Source organism: Oncorhynchus keta, unplaced genomic scaffold (assembly GCF_023373465.1).
Source record: "Oncorhynchus keta strain PuntledgeMale-10-30-2019 unplaced genomic scaffold, Oket_V2 Un_contig_2119_pilon_pilon, whole genome shotgun sequence".
NCBI classification, from domain to species: domain Eukaryota; kingdom Metazoa; phylum Chordata; class Actinopteri; order Salmoniformes; family Salmonidae; genus Oncorhynchus; species Oncorhynchus keta.
The window spans coordinates 21,359-30,391 of NW_026282357.1; positions in this window are offsets into that span (position 1 = coordinate 21,359).

The window sequence follows — 9,033 nt, forward strand, 5'->3', positions numbered from 1 at the left end:
TGATGAAAACACTCCAGAGGCGGTCAGGACTCAGACTGGGACAAAGTTTCACCTTCCCAACCGAGATAGCGACCCAGCATAAGACAGCATCTCAGCAGTTTTGGGACAAACTCTGAATGCCCTTAAGTAGCCCATCACACCCAGACTTTAACCCCAATTTATCAAACATCTGAATTACAAAATAGCTGTGCAGCAACCTCCACATCCAACCTGACAGAGCAGAAAGATCTGCAGAGAAAAATGGGAGAAACTCCCCAAATACAGGTCTGCCAAGTATCATATAAAGACTAAGGATGTAATCTGCAAAAGTACTTCAACAAAGTACTGAGTAAAGGGTCTGAATACTCATTTGTATCTAGCTAGTGTCTCTCTGAAAATTGCACTATAATGAGGCAGATCAGTTCCACAAAGCTCAGGGCTGAATCAGCCAATCAGAATGACTTTCTGTCTGGAGGTGGAATTGGAGCTACAGTGTATTTTACCGTCCAAGGGCATATGTAAGCGTGTCAGCACTCTTCACTATGAGCGAACAATCCAAAGGCTTCAGTTGACTCTTAAATCTGTTAGAGGTTACTCTTCCTGAAGTATTGATTCAGTAACACACAGCCACACACACATGATTATGAAAACATTTCAAGACATCAGGCCTTCCTCCTTTGAAACAAGCAAATCCTTTGTGAATGGGAGGAACACTCTATGAGTTCTGGAAAGGACCATAGTCATCTTTCACCTGTTGAGCGAGAAGAAGTGAGCCCTGAGAATGTGATGAAATGTGTTCATTTCTGCAATTCTATTTCTTCTGCATGTACTTCAATGATTTGTGGAGGGCAGAGAGAGGTAACTGGTTCAAGACATAGTTAGGATCTAATAGTCTCTCCCCAGCTGCTAAATTTGGTGAAGAGAATACTACTTCCTCTGACAGTTTGACTGTGCATTAGCTTGTGTAGGGAGATGACTGAAAGTACAAGTGTAAGAAGGGCCCTGAGGCGCTGCAGACACCGAGAGGAAGGTGTAAAAAGTTGACAAACTCATAGTTAGTCCCAGTTCAATGATCTCACTTCTAAATGTATCTCTTCCCAACTCCAAGGAAGCTGGGAAGAGCTCTAGTGTCTATGAGTCAGGAGAGGGGATGAGGAGGCACTGAGTAGCCTAAATTATCATTTATCTCTGACCCTTTTCAGTGCTGAATTTTCCTTCAAACCACGCTGAGATAAAGTTACTGTCATCGAGTCACAATGAAATCAAAGGGCTAATGATATCTATGCATAGTCTCTCAATCTCCACTAGGTAAGCCCGCCTTATCTCAGCCCAGAACCACAGCACATTAAGCATTTCATTGTAGGTCTACCTACACCTGTTGTATTCGGCGCATGTGACAAATACAATTTGATTCGATTTGATCACATTCATAGGACAATGTTGAGATATCAGTGACCCAATGACAGAGCATTTCCTCTAAAACCACTAACTTAGCTAACAGACAAACACACAGACCAGGTCTGGTTCAACCTACCCTGAACCGGGCCTGGTTCAACCTACCAGACCGAGGCCTAGTTCAGCCTACCAGACCCGGGCCTGTTTCAACCTACCAGACCGGGAGCCTGGTTCCAGCCTACCAGACCGGGCCTGGTTCCCATCTGACCGACCTTGTTCAACCTACCGAACCGGGCCTGGTTCAACCTACCAGGCCGGGCCTGGTTTCAACCTGCAGACCGGGCCTGGTTCCAGTAACCTGAACCGGGCCTGGTTCAACCTACCAGACCGGGCCTGGTTCAACCTACCAGACCGGGCCTGGTTCCAGCCTACCAGGCGGGCCTGGTTCAACCTACCAGACCGGGCCTGGTTCAGCCTGCCAGACGGGCCGGTTCAACCTACCAGGCCGGGCGGTTCAACCTACCAGACCGGGCCGGTTCAACCTGGGCCGGGGCCGGTTCAACCTACCAGGCCGGGCCGGGCCTGGTTCAACCTACCAGGCCGGGCCGGTTACCTACCAGACCGGGCCTGGTTCAGCCTACCAGACGGGCCTTACCCATGCACCTTCAAGGACAGTCAGCCCGATTCAGAACCAAGGAGAACAGGAAGAGATTCACTAAGGCTCTCAGTGCATTTGTGGATTTTAAGAAGACGAATAGGTCACTCAAGTTCACCAATGCAGATGATTCCACACCTGGAAGCTCCATCCATCTCTACCAGAGGGGCAAGTTAGTGAACTCGGACTATGAGGCCGCCTGCAAATCCCAACCCTACTCTGGTAACAGACACGCAGCAGAGCTGTGTGACTCTGAGTATACCACCGTCAAAGACTGGACACGCTGACCGTTTCAGACTGTTGTTCAGACCTGCCAGAGTTGGCCTGTTCTTTCCCCTGTAAGGAGAAGGGGAGATGCATGGAGACAGAGATAATGTGGAAGTGTGTGTTACATCAGGCCTAGAGAGACATGCAGTACCAGATCAGCCAGAGAGTAGTAGACCAGGAAGGAGTCAGTATGGGCTATAGTAGTACACACTGGGCTATAGTAGTACACACAGGGCTATAGTAGTACACACTGGGCTATAGTAGTACACACGGGGCTATAGTAGTACACACTGGACTATAGTAGTACACACTGGAATATAGTAGTACACACTGGGCTATAGTAGTACACACAGGGCTATAGTAGTACACACTGGGCTATAGTAGTACACACGGGGCTATAGTAGTACACACTGGGCTATAGTAGTACACACAGGGCTATAGTAGTACACACTGGACTATAGTAGTACACACTGGAATATAGTAGTACACACTGGGCTATAGTAGTACACACAGGGCTATAGTAGTACACATGGGGCTATAGTAGTACACACTGGGCTATAGTAGTACACACGGGGCTATAGTAGTACACACTGGGCTATAGTAGTACACACGGGGCTATAGTAGTACACACTGGGCTATAGTAGTACACACGGGGCTATAGTAGTACACACTGGGCTATAGTAGTACACACGGGGCTATAGTAGTACACACTGGGCTATAGTAGTACACACGGGGCTATAGTAGTACACATGGGGCTATAGTAGTACACACTGGGCTGTAGTAGTACACATGGGGCTATAGTAGTACACACTGGGCTATAGTAGTACACACGGGGCTATAGTAGTACACATGGGGCTATAGTAGTACACACTGGGCTGTAGTAGTACACACGGGGCTATAGTAGTACACACGGGGCTATAGTAGTACACACTGGGCTATAGTAGTACACACGGGGCTATAGTAGTACACACTGGGCTATAGTAGTACACACGGGGCTATAGTAGTACACATGGGGCTATAGTAGTACACACGGGGCTATAGTAGTACACACTGGGCTATAGTAGTACACACTGGGCTATAGTAGTACACTAGTAGTATGCTACCTAACTACTTCATTCACAGTAGTAAGCTATCTAATGACCTCAATCACAGTAGTAAGCTAGTACCTAACAACCTCAATCATAGTAGTAAGCTACCTAATGACCTCATCCACAGTAGTAAGCTACCTAATGACCTCAATCACAGTAGTAAACTACCTAACGACCTCAATCACAGTAGTAAGCTACCTAATGACCTCAATCACAGTAGTAAGCTACCTAACGACCTCAATCACAGTAGTATGCTACCTAACGACCTCAATCACAGTCGTAAGCTACCTGATGACCTCAATCACAGTAGTAAGCTACCTAACGACCTCAATCACAGTAGTAAGCTACCCAATGACCTCAATCACAGTAGTAAACTACCTAACGACCTCAATCACAGTAGTAAGCTACCCAATGACATCAATCACAGTAGTAAGCTACCTAACGACCTCAATCACAGTAGTATGCTACCTAACAACCTCATTCACAGTAGTAAGCTACCTAATGACCTCATCCACAGTAGTAAGCAACCTAACGACCTCAATCACAGTAGTAAACTACCTAACGACCTCAATCACAGTAGTAAGCTACCTAATGACCTCAATCACAGTAGTAAACTACCTAACGACCTCAATCACAGTAGTAAGCTACCTAACGACCTCAATCACAGTAAACTTCACTAACGACCTCAATCACAAGTGACCTAATTTACGACCTCAATCACAGTAGTAAGCTACCCTAACGACCTCATTTACAGTAGTAAGCTACCTAACGACCTCATTCACAGTTGTAAGCTAGTACCTAACGACCTCAATCGCAGTAGTAAGCTACCTAACGACCTCAATCACAGTAGTAAGCTACCTAACAACCTCAATCACAGTAGTAAGCTACCTAACGACCTCATTCACAGTTGTAAGCTACCTAATGACCTCAATCACAGTTGTAAGCTACCTAATGACCTCAATCACAGTAGTAAGCTACCTAACGACCTCAATCACAGTAGTAAGCTACCTAATGACCTCAATCACAGTGTTAAGCTACCTAACGACCTCAATCACAGTAGTAAGCTACCTAATGACCTCAATCACAGTAGTAAGCTACCTAACGACCTCAATCACAGTAGTAAACTACCTAACGACCTCAATCACAGTAGTAAGCTACCTAATGACCTCAATCACAGTAGTAAGCTACCTAACGACCTCAATCACAGTAGTAAGCTACCTAACGACCTCATTCACAGTAGTAAGCTACCTAATGACCTCATCCACAGTAGTAAGCAACCTAACGACCTCAATCACAGTAGTAAACTACCCAACGACCTCAATCACAGTAGTAAGCTACCTAATGACCTCAATCACAGTAGTATGCTACCTTACTACCTCATTCACAGTAGTAAACTACCTAACGACCTCAATCACAGTAGTAAGCTACCTAATGACCTCAATCACAGTGTTAAGCTACCTAATGACCTCATTCACAGTAGTAAGCTACCTAATGACCTCAATCACAGTGTTAAGCTACCTAACGACCTCATTCACAGTTGTAAGCTACCTAACGACCTCATTCACAGTAGTAAACTACCTAATGACCTCATCCACAGTAGTAAGCTACCTAACGACCTCAATCACAGTTGTAAGCTACCTAATGACCTCAATCACAGTGTTAAGCTACCTAACGACCTCATTCACAGTTGTAAGCTACCTGACGACCTCATTCACAGTTGTAAGCTACCTAACGACCTCATTCACAGTGTTAAGCTACCTAACAACCTCATTCACAGTTGTAAGCTACCTAACGACCTCATTCACAGTTGTAAGCTACCTTAACGAGCTCATTCACAGTTGTAAGCTACCTAACGACCTCAATCACAGTAGTAAACTACCTAATGACCTCAATCACAGTAGTAAGCTACCTAATGACCTCAATCACAGTAGTAAGCTACCTAACGACCTCAATCACAGTAGTAAACTACCTAATGACCTCAATCACAGTCGTAAGCTACCTAATGACCTCAATCACAGTAGTAAGCTACCTAATGACCTCAATCACAGTCGTAAGCTACCTAATGACCTCAATCACAGTAGTAAGCTACCTAACGACCTCAATCACAGTAGTAAGCTACCTAACGACCTCATTCACAGTAGTAAGCTACCTAATGACCTCATCCACAGTAGTAAGCAACCTAACGACCTCAATCACAGTAGTAAACTACCTAATGACCTCAATCACAGTAGTAAGCTACCTAATGACCTCAATCACAGTAGTATGCTACCTTACTACCTCATTCACAGTAGTAAACTACCTAACGACCTCAATCACAGTAGTAAGCTACCTAATGACCTCAATCACAGTGTTAAACACCTAATGACCTCATTCACAGTAGTAAGCTACCTAATGACCTCAATCTGTGTTAAGCTACCTAACGACCTCATTCTGGTTGTAAGCTACTATGACCTCATTCACAGTAAACTACCTAATGACCTCATCCACAGTAGTAAGCTACCCTACGACCTCAATCACAGTTGTAAGCTACCTAATGACCTCAATCACAGTGTTAAGCTACCTAACGACCTCATTCACAGTTGTAAGCTACCTGACGACCTCATTCTGCAGTTAAAAGCTACCTAACGACCTCATTCACAGTGTTAAGCTACCTAACAACCTCATTCACAGTTGTAAGCTACCCTAACGACCTCATTCACAGTTGTAAGCTACCTTAACTTGAGCTCATTCACAGTTGTAAGCTACCCCTAACGACCTCAATCACAGTAGTAAACTACCCTAATGACCTCAATCACAGTAGTAAACTACCTAATGACCTCAATCACAGTAGTAAGCTACCCTAACGACCTCAATCACAGTAGTAAACTACCTAATGACCTCAATCACAGTCGTAAGCTACCTAATGACCTCAATCACAGTAGTAAGCTACCTAATGACCTCAATCACAGTCGTAAGCTACCTAATGACCTCAATCACAGTAGTAAACTACCTAATGACCTCAATCACAGTAGTAAACTACCTAATGACCTCAATCACAGTAGTAAACTACCTAATGACCTCATTCACAGTAGTAAACTACCTAATGACCTCAATCACAGTAGTAAGCTACCTAATGACCTCAATCACAGTAGTAAACTACCTAACGACCTCAATCACAGTAGTAAGCTACCTAACGACCTCAATCACAGTAGTAAACTACCTAACGACCTCAATCACAGTAGTAAACTACCTAATGACCTCAATCACATATTGTCCGTCCAGTGATTATATCAACATGCGTTGTGAGTTCAACAAATGCCTCTGAAATCTGTGACAAATGCCTGAACCATACCAAAATGTGAGGCTACATCCGTGTTTGAATAATGAGGCTCGTTGTTTGAAGGCTGTGAGGACTAAAAGGAACTCTGCTCTGAACTCATCATGTCAAGCATGTGAACTAGGTCAGTGGGTCTCAAATGAAATCCCTGTACCCATAGGACTCTGTCCAAAGTAATTTCATTAGGGAATAGATTACCATTTGGGATGCATGCTCTCACTCTTACAACCAGCCTGATAGTCAGGATCAGCGATTTATAGCTCAATTTGAATTGAATGAACTTTATTTTAGGTAAAAAATAAACAATGTTGAGAAGTTATTTCTTAAATGGGTTAAATGTTAAAGATTTAAGGAAGCCCTTAATTACGACTTCTTGAGAGGTGCTGTCACTACAGGGGCTACAGAGGTCACGGGATAATGTTGGGTTGCAACCAAAGGTTTGGTCATTGGCTGTCTTCCAATTCTCAGCAGGGTAGCCTAGTGGTTAGAGTAACCGGAAGGTTGCAAGTTCAAACCCCGAGCTGACAAGGTACAAATCTGTGCGTTCCGCCCTGAACAGGCAGTTAACCCACTGTTCTACGCTAGGTGGACCGCCATTTGAAAATAAGAATTTGTTCTTGACTTCGACTTGCCTGGTTAAATGAAGGTAAAATAAGAAGTTCTAAATAAATCCTCCGGAAGTCGTGAGCTTGTTCTATAAAAATCTAAAAATATTGGATTGATGGAGAGGGGCTGGTGGGAGTTTTCAGCCCTGTTTCTTATACCTATCATTACACTTCAACTCAGTGAGAGGAACAGGTACACTTTAGGGTGGAGAGGTCATGGTACAATCTTCTATTGCTTTCACAGCTCGACTTCGCATCCTCCAACCTGTTGAGGTCAGATGGTGGTAAGCAACTCTTTAGCTCCATCCGATTGGTTTCTGAGTGAGGCAATGAGCCAAGGAAACTCAATTGAGATTACCTAGAATATAGCATCACAGGTGGAAATTGGCGGGGCCAGTAGTGCACCTCTAGATCAGCAGTGGTCCTCTCTCCACTCTGCTCAGCTTCTTACCGATACTTAGTGGCCGTTTTGTCCAAAGTTGCGACAAATTAGGTTATTGTCCTGGTCGTCACATTTAGTGAGACACACTGTGTATGATATGGTTGGTAGTGGGGGACACATACACCAGTGGTTTACTGCTATGTGTGATCTCGATGACACATGTAGTTGGTCAGGTTTTTCAAGAATGTGTGAGGTTCTCTCTGCTGGATAATAGTGTTGGATTGTAGACCAGGACGAGTTCTAGAAACACGCAATGCTGCTCTGTAAGAATCACGACTCCTAAGCGTGATTTATTTGTTAGGGTTGGGAGGCTCCTAGATGGCCTAGAGGAATGTTTCCTGTACCACTATAAAACAAGTTGTTTTCCTCCATTCGTAACCATGCCAAATCATCGCTCCCACCTAAAATATCTCCACATACAAAGGTTTTTGGTAACCAGCATTTATTTACCATTGTCAACTTTACAATAAACCATAACATCTGTCAGCATTAGCTACAAATAAAGAACAGTATAAGTCCCGAGGTATTTACAGAGACATTAAAGTAGAGTCAGGCTTACACAGACCAGACAGATGAACAATTCCTCTTGCTTCCTTTTAAAACCGCAACACTGAACATATCAAACTCAAGCGTGCTTTTTGGCTTTGTTTTTTTATTACCCCCACTAAGATTAAAAATCTCTACAGTTGCAAACACACAAAGCTCCTCTGGAATCTTTAGACTTGTTCTTCTAAAAGGTACACCACAAAATGCTTCAAGTTGGGAGGTGAAAATATAGGAATGTAGAAAGTTGGCAAAGAGTCTCTCTTTTCTTTTTTCAATTTCTTGATTTCTTCTTCTTCTTGTTTTTCTTTCTTCTTCTTCTTCTTCTTGTTTTTTTTTCTTCTTCTTCTTACTTGTTTTTCCTGCTGCTTCTTCTTCTAAAATGGATGAATGGATCGTTTCATGTGGTCGTTCGGGTTGGGTGTCCTGTCCTGCTCCAGTTCAGACATCCTACTGCGTGGAGCGCATCACTGCCTCTTGGGTCGGGTGTTTTGCAGGGAAAAAGGGCGGGTCAGCTCGACTCCCATCCACAAACTGTTGTTCCACTTTGCGGATCCAAGAAATCCCATTGTTCCCATAGCACCAGCATTTAATGCCGCCAGGTTTGACCCTGTCTCGCCGTGGTAGTCTGTGGGGACCAGTGAACTAGTGGATCTAGTCTTGTCATCTTGTCCCCGTTGAACTAAGTGACACAATGGAGTCTCTCGCATAAATGTGCCCCATACTTACATTTACATATATCC